Genomic DNA, 11,671 nt, shown 5'->3' with positions numbered 1-11,671 from the left:
GGAGAGAGAAGAGTCAAAGATGACCCCAAGGTTTCGAGCTGAGGAGACAGGGAGAATGAGAGAGCCATCAACAGAAATAGAAAGCGGGGGGAGCGGGGAGGTGGGTTTGGGGGGGAAAATGAGAAGCTCGGTTTTGGTCATATTTAATTTCAGGTGGCGTTGAGACATCCAGACAGCAATGTCGACAAGCACGCTGAAACTTTGGTTTGGATGCAAGGTGAGATATCAGGGTAGAAAGGTAGATTTGGAGTCATCAGCATAGAGATGGTAGGAAAAGCCATGGGATGAGATTAATAAACCAAGGGAAGAAGTGTAGATAGAAAAGAGGAGGGGACAAGAACAGAACCCTGAGGTACGCCGACAGGCAGAGGGATAGAAGTAGAAGAGGATCCACCAGAGTGAACACTAAAGGTGCGGAGGGAGAGGTAGGAAGAGAACCAGGAAAGGACAGAGCCCTGGAATCCAAGTGAGGACAGGGTATCGAGAAGTATGCTGTGATCGACAGTGTCAAAAGCAGCGGAAAGATCAAGAAGAATGAGGATGGAATATTGACCTCTGATTTAGCCAGTAATAGGTCATTGGAGACTTTAGTAAGCGCAGTTTCGTTGAGTGGAGAGGGGGAAAACCAGATTGTAGTGGGTCAAGAATAGCATGTGAGGAGAGAAAATCAAGGCAGCGGCGGTGAACAGCACGCTCAAGTAATTGGAGAGAAAAGGAAAGAAGGAGGGAGATGGGTCGGTAATTAGAGGGACAAAGTAGGGTCGAGTGAAGGCTTCTTAAGGAGAGGTGTGACCACAGCATGTTTAAAGGCAGCAGGGACAGTCGCAGTGGAAAGTGAGAGGTTGAGAATGTGACAGATAAAAGGAATAAGAGCAGGAGAGATGGCATTAAGAAGGTGGGTGGGAATGGGATCAGAGGAAACAGGTGGTACATTTGAGGAAGAAAGGAGAAGTGTAGTTTCCTCAATAGTAACTTCAGGAAAGGAGGAAAGGGAATGAGGGGAAGGAGAGAGAGGGGAACGGACTAGTGGAGGGAGAGTGGTTGAGGTAGAGAAAGCAAGGTTTATCTTTTGAACCTTGTGAAAGAATTCAGCAAGGGTCTGAGGAGATAATGAAGGGGGAGTTGGGGGAGGGGGCACCTTGAGGAGAGAGTTCAATGTGGTGAAGAGAAGTCGAGGATTAGAGCCAAGAGAGTTGGTCAGTTGGATATAATAATCCTGTTTGGGCACGTAAAAGAGCAGATTGGAAGGAGGTCAGCATGAACTTAAAGTGTAAGAAATCAGCAAGGGCCCGAGATTTTCCGCCAGAGGCGTTCGGCAGAGCGGGTACAGGAACGTAGGTAGTGGATATTAGAAGTCAGCCAAGGTTGGGGTTTTGTACGCCTTACAGGGCGGGTCATCAAAGGTGCTGAGTTATCCCTAATATGCATGAGGTGTAAATCTCTCATGCATATTAGGGATACCCTGAAAGCACAACCCATTTGCAGCCTTTAAGGATTGCCAGTGTGAATACCACTGCCTTAGGTCCAAAGTAAGGGGACAGGATTTTGGATTTAGTTTAGACCTTTTTCAGTAGTAGTTCCAGGTGAGTTACATTCAGATATAGTAGATATTTTCCTCTCTCTCCTCCCCCCCCCCCCCCCCCCAAGTAAAGCTTACAGTCTGAGTTTGTACCTGGCTTCTCTGATTCTCAGCTTGCTCTACTCGTTAGGCTGGTCTTGTACTCCTGGGCCACCTCTTGTGGATTCTGTTTTCTTTTTTATTCGGGTCCTAAATTGTTAGATTCCATTTCAGATAGAGCACCTAATATCCTTCAGATATTGAAGTTAATTGTTTTTATGATACAGTAATATGCTACAAGTTTGTATCACTTCAAATTAGAGGAGATCTAGTGTTTGGGACAGGTACAAGCACTAGAAGAGGCAACTGTCACTAATGGAGGGACCCCCCTGCTGATACCAGACCAGTTCTGGAATTTTAATCTTGGAACTGAGTTATCCAGCCCACAGCCAAGTAATAAACCTGAAGTCAATTGTCAGTCATGCAGAGTGGAGGTAGGATCTTTAAGAAGTTGTAAAAGAGTGAGCATACACTATCACTGGCATTAGAATAATCTTACAAATTTCTTATTTTTGTGGATTTTCCTCTGAAAAGAGAACTGTTTTAAATTATCTTAGCCCTTTCTTTTCCACATTTTTTGTAAGTGATACTACAGAAGAGCTATTGAAGGTCCCCTTTTTATGCAGATAATAATCTACAACAGAGTAGACAACTTGAAGGTGTGGAAAACTTGAAGGATCTACTGAAGATTGTGAAATGATCTAGGGCCAGATGCAGTAAACTTAACGAGCCATTAATGAGCAAGTAGTAAACCGTGGCATGCACTAAATGCTTCTCCGAGCCATTTTCCGATCACGGTAGCAGCTAACGAAAACAGAATGCAGATGAGCAAATTAGTACCCCAATGTGTATAAATCGTATTGTAATGAGATGCACTACCGTTTTCCGATTGCCTAACCGTGGAAAATCTAATGGGAGGTCTGTACCACTCATTGGGGCTGCGCAGTCTCTAAAAACTTCTATAAATGTAACAAAAAAAATCAGGAATAAAAACGTCCAAGTGCTCGTCAGGGACGTCCTTCTAAAGCGCCTAACATGGACGTCCACTGAAACATTAAAAAAAAAAAAAAGCACGGCCCTGACGAGCAATTGGACGTTTTTCCCCAGATTTTTTTGTGATGGGTGTTCTAATATGAGACATCCAAATAAAAAAACTATTGGGCATCCCTTTCGATTATGCCCCCTCCAGATCTCTCTCCACCAATCACAGCGCGTTTAGCTGTCACCAGTGTCAGCTAAACGCACTGTGATTGGTGGAGAGAGACCTGGAGGGGGGCATAATTGAAAGGGACGTCCTCGCACGTCCCGATGCCGGCGGTGGTAATTTGGTGCAACTCTCACCCCCCCCAGAGTCGCGCATTCTCAGGGAGGAGGGTCTGCACGGTCAGCCGCAATCCACCCCCTTCTGAGAGTGGGGCAGCAGGGATCACTGGCTGTACCAGCGGCTGCAGCTTGCGCTCCGGCCCGTGGCTCTGACAAGTGCTCGTCAGGGACATCCTTTTTGGACGCCTTTGGCATGCACAGAGCAGCCAGCATAATGCTTGGCTGCTCTGCGCATGCTCGACTGGCCGACTGGTTTCCGAGGGAATAGAGAATGCACGTGAGCTACAACAAGCAGCTCATTTGCATTCCATTTCCTTGATGCATGGCCGTTCTCTACCGATTCGCTGTGGAATCAGTAAGGGAACGGCTCTTCTGAGGACTTTAGTGCATCTAGGCCCTAGAGTATAGCAGCTAAGTGTTAATCCTAAAAAATGCAGGGTGAAACATTTGGGCGCTCAGTGGTGTAACCAGGACAGATTGTTTTGGTGACACTGGAGTTTAACATGGGTGGGGCATTATGCAGTGTGAATATTGACACCACCTCAATGTCATCTTATTGGCTGCCCTGCTGTACCTGATCAAGTGGGCCTGGGAAGGGAGGGGGGCATGGCCAACCTGTAGCTATGCCACTGTTGGGCTGCAAACATGTGAGGGAATTATATAGTATATGAGTAAAGTTCTGGGCATTAGAGTGGGATTTGGGGGTGATCTGATTCTGGAGTACTTAGGGAAAGGAATGGGATAATAATGCTTCTTTATATGTCTAAGACCTCATTTGGAGTACCATATGCAGTTCTGAAGATCATTATCTTCAAAAGGTTATAATCCAGTTGGTTATTAAAATATTCAGTGGACTTTGTGATAAAAATCAAAATATGTATACTTTTGAAGATGGTAGTAACCCTTTAGCAGTATATCAAAAATAAAGAAACTTGTAACTTCAAAGGTGGGATGGGGAAATATAAATCTAAACATCTCCAAAATATAGATTTACAGGAGGGGGCACCTCTTTCAATTGAAAGGAAACTCTGGAATGAGGGGTCTTAGAATAAAGATGAAAGGGAATAATCTAAGGAAATCTTTCTTTAGAGAAAAAATTGTGGCCTCCCAATGAACTTGCTGGAGATGAGGATAGTGGCTGAATTCAAGAAAGCTTGAGACAAGCATCCAGGATCTCCAAGGGACAGGAATGGGGTTATAGAGCTTAGTAGTTGGTAGGGATGGGCAGAGTGGATAGGCTACATGGTTTTTATTATCACTTTTCTGTTTCTATACAAGTTTAAAAGGCATGATCCTGTGTATATAGCAGCATATGTGCTTAAAATACTGCTTATAAAAATATGCATGGTGACAACAAAAACATGCCTACTTTTATACAACTCAGGTGTGTTCAGATCAGAGTTTGGGTGGCGTGCACCCAAGCTGTGTAAATGTCCATGGTTTTAATTTTAGCTGTGATATTTGCATCTTTTCAGGGGTAATTTTATAAAGACACATGGAGGCTCGTTTTCAAAGCACATAGTCTTACAACGTTACATATGTTGCTGTGTAACTTCGTAAGTCTATGTGCTTTGAAAATGAGCACCATAGGCACCTAGATATATAGGCGGGATAAAATTTTTAAATGAAAAAATAAAAAGAGCCAAGATAGGCACCAACTTGACTTCCCAACCTAGGTGACTTCTTATAAAATTACTTGACATGTCCAGTACAGTGCTGTCTTCCTCTGTAATTGATATAAACTTTATGCCCCCCAGCTCTTTTCAGTGGCATCCACAGCAGCAGTGTACCGTGGGAGTTTTTACTATTGGAAAGGATTATAGGGATAAGGTGCAGCTTGATTTATTTATCAGAGAACGAGGGGACTGAGTTCCTAATATGCCGAGCAATTATCTCCTAAAATGCATAGGAGGAAGCTTTGTTGCTGCACACGAAATCCATCTTACTTTAGCACACATTTGACTTCTGACACAGGCGCCGTGCGCCAGAACACATCCTGTCTCGTGTCTATATTGGAAGATTGATTTTCAAGTTTTACAATTAAAAAGAACTGTGTCCTGTTTCTGAAGGCTCTTGGTGCTTCTTTTTTGTTTTGGACTTTGTTCTGTACTTTGGACCCTCTCTGTGGTGTTTCAAGGGACAAGGTGGTGACCATTTTGTTGCTTTCTAAGCAGGCTTTTATGGCAAAGACAGCACTAGAGAACTATCAAAATGGCCAAGAATGAAAATAGAGAATTTAGGATTGTTTTGGGGTTTTTTTGGTGAATCATAGCTCGTACAGTTGCCTCTTAAGAGAAAAATTTTGTTCTTTTACTAACCAGATATGTTAACTCTAGAATAAACAAACATTTCCTTAATTATTACTTTAAAAGGAGTGAAGCCTGTGAAAACTGGGATTACTTTAATCAGTGGGATTTGAATTAGAGACTTAAGTATATGTATTGTTAAATAACTTCTGGTTTTTAAAAGAGAGAGAATGTAATCAGATGTATTATTTCTAACTAAAAACTGGACAATAAGTATGTTTTCAATGAAATGAATTGACTATACACCGTATTGGGCTTGAAGAAGTCAACCAGATGATCAATGTGGAATAATGAATTAGATGAGTAATATCTGGGGACAGGGCCGTGCCTAGGGACTCTGGCGCCCCCCTGCAGACTATCAGTTGGTGCCCCCCCCCCCCCCGTGAAAATGATCGCTCACCACTTGCCACACTGACAGGAATTGTCAGCAATATTCTTAGAAACAAATTGCTATACATTGCAAAATAAGATAGCAGATGTAAATTCTCAAAGTGGACATATTCCAAACACTAAAATGAAAATAAAATGATTTTTTTTCTACCTTTGTTGTCTGGTGACTTTCTTTTTCTGATCATGCTGGCCCAGTATCTGATTCTGCTGCTATCTGTCCTCTTAACTCCGTTTCCAGGGCTTCCTTTCCATTTATTTCTTTCCTTTCCTCCTTTCTTCTTCATTTCTGGTCCTCAGCTTCTGCCTATTTTCTTCATCCATGTGCAGTTTTTCTCCTCTCTTCCTTTTCCCTCATTTCATCTCCTTCATCTTTCTTCCCTCCCTCTATGTCCAGCAATTTCTCCTCTCTCCCTGAGCCCTGCCCTCCCATCCATGCTCCTCTGTCCCCTGCCCCCTCCATTCATCCTTTTCCAGCAATTCCTCTCTCTCCCTGAGCCCTGCCCTCCCAATCCATGCCCATCCATGCTCCTCTGTCCCCAGCCCCCTCCATTCATCCTTTTCCAGCAATTCCCCTCTCTCCCTTCCATGACCCCCCCCCCCCTCGCATCCATGCTCTCGTCTCTCCCCTGCCCTCCCGCTCCCATTGTTCAATTCAACTGCCCGCCCTCTTCTCTCCCCCTAACATCCCTTTTCTTTTTTTTTTCTTTTTAAATGTACCTCCGTGGCGGTTCCGGCAGCGCAGCGTCAGTGAAGGAGGCGTCGCTCCCGACGTCGCTAGCCTTCCCTTCGCTGTGTTCCGCCTTCTTCTGATGTCAAGGAAATGACATCAGAAGAAGGCGGAACACAGCGAAGGGAAGGCTAGCAACGTCGGGAGCGCCGCCTCCTTCACTGACGCTGCGCTGCCGGAACCGCTACGGAGGTACATTTAAAAAGGAAAAAAAAAGAAAAGGGATGTTGGGGGGAGGGCGAGCGAGGTGAGCATGGTGCGGCGGCGCCCCCCAGAGGGAAGCGCCCCCCTGCCATGCTTACCTCGCTTACCGTGTTGGCACGGCCCTGTCTGGGGATAATCAGGTTAATACCACATTTTCTTTTTTCTGTTTATTGTTTAATTGATCTTGTCTTGTTTCACTCTCCCTATTTAGTGGTCTAAGGAAGAGAATAGAATTACCTGATTGAAATAATTCCTATATATTACCTTCTCTGTATTTCTGGCAAGTTGTTTTATCGCTTGTAAAAATTTTAATGGTTATAAATAAAAACCTCTAGAATAAACAGCTTGCTTCTAATTCTGTGAATCAAGTTCTGTCTTGGAGCCAGAAGTACTAGTTAACCAAATTTAATAATGTCATTCTGATTACCAAAATAGCTTTGCTTGAAGTTAATGAAAATATTTTTTTCATGTGTAATTGTAATTTTTGGTATCTGGCATATGTCTGAAATATTTTGTATTTTTGTGGTATACTGTAAAACTAATGGTATCTACTTTGTCCTTTGTCAAATTTACTTCACTGCTCTTTATGTTCTTACTATCTATATTTGAAACTCATGTGAAGTTTCTGGTTCTTTAATATTTCAAGTTTTTTATGTGTTATACATAATTCAATAAACATATTTAAAAAAAAACTAATTTAATTAAAATGATGCCTGTACTCATTTTATCATTTCTGGTTACCCCCTTAAGTGGGTAGTCTCCTCTATCAAATATCTAGGCATTCTTTTTGATAGAGACCTCCCTACCACTATTAAACTCAACTCTGATAAGATTATAGCTAAAGTTGAAAGTTCCCTCTCATCTTGGTCTCTGCTCAATTTATCATGGTGGCCAGTAGGCTTGACACTATTAAGATTATGATAGTACCTAAAATTACATATATTTTAAGCATGATTCCTCTCATCTTTCCTAGCTCTTTTTATAAAAAGCTAGAAAAACTGCTCTCTAATTTTTTATGGGATCTTAGGACACTCAGAATCTCCTTAGGTAAGCTAAAGCTTCCTAAATTGCATGGTGGGGTAAGTCCTGGTTACTGCCCTGTCAAATTTTAAAAGGGAGATACCTGTTGGTAAAAAGATACTGCTGCTGCAGTTCGATATGTCTAGCACGTTCAACATGGTGGACCACAACATCTTACTGCATATACTAGATACCTTAGTCCATCAGTGAGAGTGTGCTACATTGGTTTAAGGGTTTCCTGTCATCCAGAACATACCAGGTCAAAGCCACGCCGGCTTTTTCTGCTCATTGGAAAGCCTCATGTGGGGTTCCCCAAGGCTCGCCTCTTTCACCAAAGCTATTCAATATCATGCTGTTTCCCCTTGCAAACGCACTAGCTCCTCTAGGCTTAAATCCATTTTTCTATGCAGACGATATAACCATCTACATCCCCTTCCATTCTTCCTTAACTGAAATCTCAGATTTGATAGAAGCAAGTTTTTCCATCATGGATCATTGGGCTCAGGTATTTCAGTTTAAGTTAAACAAAGATAAAACTCAATGTCTTGTCCTCTGGTCCCTCCATGCCAAATTCTCAACAAATACCCATGTCATCAAAGACCAGACACTTCCTGTCTCAAAGAGCCTTAGATGTCTTGGTGTTGAGCTAGACCCTCATCTGTAACTAGACCTGCAAGTGCGAGCGGTCACCAAGAGGATGTTCTATGCAATGTGGAGGCTGCGGTGGATTAGATTCTGTCTCACCAGAGAGCTGTTCCGCACTCTCGTTCACTGGCTAGTTCTGTCTCACCTAGACTACTGTAGTGGGATATATGCGGGCTGCCAGGAGTACTTACTGAGAAAGTTCCAGACTGCCCAGAACACTGCTGCGAGACTCATCTTGGGAAAATCGCGCTTGGTTCCTGCGCAGCCTCTGCGTCTCCCTCTACATTGGCTATCAGTAAAAGAAAGAATCGCTTTCAAGATCTGCACACAAACACACAAAATAATTTACGGAATATATGATTCTTCTAATAGATCTACCACCACGAAATGCCATAAAAACAGCTCGCTCCTATCTCCAATTACATTACCCAACTTGTAGGGGTGTCAAATAAAGCTTCTTTTTGCTTCGTTTTTCCACTACTCCAGCCCGAAGAATTGGAATGCTCTCCCTCTGTTCTTAAAGTCGCAAGCTGATGATCTTCTCTTCAAGAAACTGCTGAAAACATTCCTATTCGAAAAAATTTACTCCATCAGTAACTCTGCTGTTTAGTTATTATTATTGTGGTTGTCATTACCTCAGTTTTTCCTCAGTAGCATCCATGTATTGTATGTCTCCTCATTTATAATTCATGTAAGCCACATTGTGCTTGCATTTGTGGGAAACTGTGGGGTAGAAATGAACCTTAAATAAATATCATAAAACCTTAATTTATCCATCAGGGCTTTGAGTGGATCTCTCCTTCCACTACTACCTCTTTACCTAGGTGGTTAATTTTTTAACAATTTATTATAGATCTGCTGGTACACTCTCATTTAATTGGCATGCACCTTCCCCAAAAGCATTGCCTTGAATCCCATCATTAACACTACTCATAAATTAATATCCTCTTTTGATAAGCAGATGATTGCATCCTGGGACAGCACCACATGTATACCTCTATGGAATAATCCCAAATTTGTAATTAATAAAAAGCAAATCTCTTGGTCACAATGGCAACGCATAGGTATTTGGGATCTCAATTATTTCATTGATGTAAATAATCACACTTGGAAATCATTCTCAGTTATGAAAGCTGAATTCTCTTTGTCAGATATTCACTTTTATCAATGGTTACAGCTTAATACAATGTTGAGGAAGAGTAAATTACAAATACAAAAGTTGTCCCATACTCCTGAGATTATTAAAATTTCCAAGCAATTTCAATTCTCTGGACATGTTGCATCCTATATATATACAAATTCATCTTAAACAACGTTCCTACTAAATGTGTGGGCTTACGCAAATGCTGGGAAGAGGATATTCAGCAATCTATCACTGACAAATCTTGGGAGCAGGTATGGAGTTCTTTATTTAAATGCTCCAGATCCTCCACAATAACATAATCTCTATATTTCTTCACTCATAGATCCTTATGGACACCTCTCAAGTCACATATGATTAACTCTCTTATTTCCAACTTATGTTGGTTTTGTCAGTCCCAACAAGGTACTCTTAAGCATATTACATCCGATTGTATATGTATTCAAATGTTTTGGAAGGACATATGGTCCAATTTAACATAGTAACATAGTAGATGACGGCAGAAAAAGACCTGCACGGTCCATCCAGTCTGCCCAACAAGATAACTCATATTTGCTGCTTTTTGTGTATACCCTACTTTGATTTGTACCTGTGCTCTTCAGGGCACAGACCGTATAAGTCTGCCCAGCACTATCCCCGCCTCCCAACCACCGGCTCCGGCAGACCGTACAAGTCTGTCCAGCACTATCCCCGCCTCCCAACCACCAGTCCCGCCGCCCACCACCGGCCCTGGCACAGACCGTACAAGTCTGTCCAGCACTATCCCCGCCTCCCAACCACCAGCCCCGCCTCCCGATCCTGACTAAGCTCCTGAGGATCCATTCCTTCGGCACAGGATTCCTTTATGCTTATCCCACGCATGTTTGAATTCCGTTACCGTTTTCATTTCCACCACCTCCCGCGGGAGGGCATTCCAAGCATCCACTACTCTCTCCGTGAAAAAATACTTCCTGACATTTTTCTTGAGTCTGCCCCCCTTCAATCTCATTTCATGTCCTCTCGTTCTACCACCTTCCCATCTCCGGAAAAGGTTCGTTTGCGGATTAATACCTTTCAAATATTTGAACGTCTGTATCATATCACCCCTGTTTCTCCTTTCCTCCAGAGTATACATGTTTAGTTCAGCAAGTCTCTCCTCATACGTCTTGTAACGCAAATCCCATACCATTCTCGTAGCTTTTCTTTGCACCGCTTCAATTCTTTTTACATCCTTAACAAGATACGGCCTCCAACACTGAACACAATACTCCAGGTGGGGCCTCACCAATGACTTATACAGGGGCATCAACACCCCCTTTCTTCTGCTGGTCACACCTCTCTCTATACAGCCTAACAACCTTCTAGCTACGGCCACCGCCTTGTCACACTGTTTCATCGCCTTCAAATCCTCAGATACTATCACCCCAAGATCCCTTTCTCCGCCCGTACCTATCAGACTCTCCCCGCCTAACACATACGTCTCCCGTGGATTTCTATTCCATAAGTGCATCACTTTGCATTTCTTCGCATTGAATTTTAATTGCCAAACCTTAGACCATTCTTCTAGCTTCCTCAGATCTTTTTTCATGTTTTCCACTCCCTCCGTGGTGTCCACTCTGTTACAGATCTTAGTATCATCCGCAAATAGGCAAACTTTACCTTCTAACCCTTCGGCAATGTCACTCACAAATATATTGAACAGAATCGGCCCCAGCACTGATCCCTGAGGCACTCCACTACTCACCTTTCCTTCCTCTGAGCGAATTCCATTCACCACCACCCTCTGGCGTCTGTCCGTCAACCAGTTTCTAATCCAGTTCACCACTTCAGGTCCTATCTTCAGCCCCTCCAGTTTATTTAAGAGCCTCCTGTGGGGAACCGTGTCAAAAGCTTTGCTGAAATCTAAGTAGATTACGTCCATAGCTCGTCCCTGATTCAATTCTCCTGTCACCCAATCAAAGAACTCAATGAGATTCGTTTGGCACGATTTCTCTTTGGTAAAGCCATGTTGTCTCGGATTTTGCAACTTATTGGCTTCCAGAAAATTCACTATCCTTTCCTTCAGCATCGCTTCCATTACTTTTCCAATAACTGAAGTGAGGCTTACCGGCCTGTAGTTTCCAGCTTCTTCCCTATCACCACTTTTGTGAAGAGGGACCACCTCCGCCGTTCTCCAATCCCTCGGAACCTTTCCCGTCTGCAAGGATATATTAAACAAATCTTTAAGAGGACCCACCAAAACCTCTCTGAGCTCCCTCAATATCCTGGGGTGGATCCCGTCCGGTCCCATGGCTTTGTCCACCTTTAGCTTTTCAAGT

General features: G+C 43.1%; 1 long non-coding RNA gene across 1 annotated transcript; it reads right to left on the bottom strand.

The window, feature by feature from the left end:
- Positions 1-5,199: 5,199 nt before the first annotated feature.
- Positions 5,200-7,223, bottom strand: LOC115478717. The gene is made up of 2 exons (XR_003943566.1): positions 6,898-7,223; positions 5,200-5,271 (listed from the first exon to the last, which is right to left on the bottom strand). It is a non-coding gene; the product is annotated as an uncharacterized LOC115478717 (long non-coding RNA).
- Positions 7,224-11,671: the final 4,448 nt, after the last annotated feature.

Source organism: Microcaecilia unicolor, chromosome 10, assembly GCF_901765095.1.
Source record: "Microcaecilia unicolor chromosome 10, aMicUni1.1, whole genome shotgun sequence".
Taxonomy (NCBI): Eukaryota; Metazoa; Chordata; class Amphibia; order Gymnophiona; family Siphonopidae; genus Microcaecilia; species Microcaecilia unicolor.
The sequence above is the reverse complement of the archived record's forward strand: the minus strand, read 5'-3'. Positions and strand labels throughout refer to the sequence as shown.